The sequence below is a fragment of the Saimiri boliviensis genome, chromosome X (assembly GCF_048565385.1).
Source record: "Saimiri boliviensis isolate mSaiBol1 chromosome X, mSaiBol1.pri, whole genome shotgun sequence".
NCBI classification, from domain to species: domain Eukaryota; kingdom Metazoa; phylum Chordata; class Mammalia; order Primates; family Cebidae; genus Saimiri; species Saimiri boliviensis.
The window spans coordinates 37,084,656-37,085,325 of NC_133470.1; the positions used below are offsets into that span (position 1 = coordinate 37,084,656).

The 670-nt window shown below is 36.7% G+C and overlaps 1 non-coding gene across 1 annotated transcript; it reads right to left on the minus strand.

The window, feature by feature from the left end:
* Positions 1–224: 224 nt before the first annotated feature.
* Positions 225–286, minus strand: LOC120366686 (U7 small nuclear RNA). The gene has a single exon (XR_005581266.1). It is a non-coding gene; the product is annotated as a U7 small nuclear RNA (small nuclear RNA).
* Positions 287–670: the final 384 nt, after the last annotated feature.

The window sequence follows — 670 nt, forward strand, 5'->3', positions numbered from 1 at the left end:
GGCTTCCTGGACCACTCATTTTGAGAGCTTCATGCTCATTCTTGGTAAAATTACATAGATTTTATAAAATCTGCTTAAAGGGGTGCCTTTGGGTTGCTGCGTTGTAGCTATGTTATTGACATTGTAGAAGGTGCCTGTTTCAGCTCATCACAGCAAAGATTTGTAATATAAGCAGGGTCCTATTTGTTTATTGTGAATTTTGATAGCCTGATTTGTGGGGAGGTGGGGGTTTTCTGGTAAAAACTCGAAAACCTGCTAGGCAAATCCTAAAAGAGCTGTAATACTAGCCTAATTCTTTTAAAACAATCATTCGCCAAAGAGAAACCAGTCACAAAAAAACAAATGCTGGATCATTCCACTTATATGAGATACATAAAGTAGTTAAATTCATAGAAACAAAATGTAGAATGTTGTTCGTCAGGAACTAGAGGGAGGAGGGAGTGGAGAGTTGTTGTTTAAGGGGTACAGAATTTCTGTTTTGCAAGATGAAAAGGTTTTGGAGATTCCATTGCATGACAATGTAAATATACTTAACACTACTAAATTATACACTTAGCAATGGTTAATGTAGTAAATATTATGTGGGGTTTTTTTTGTTTTTGGGGGTTTTTTTTTTTAGCACGACTAAAAATAAAAAGGGGCCAGACATGGTGGCTCACGCCTGTAATCC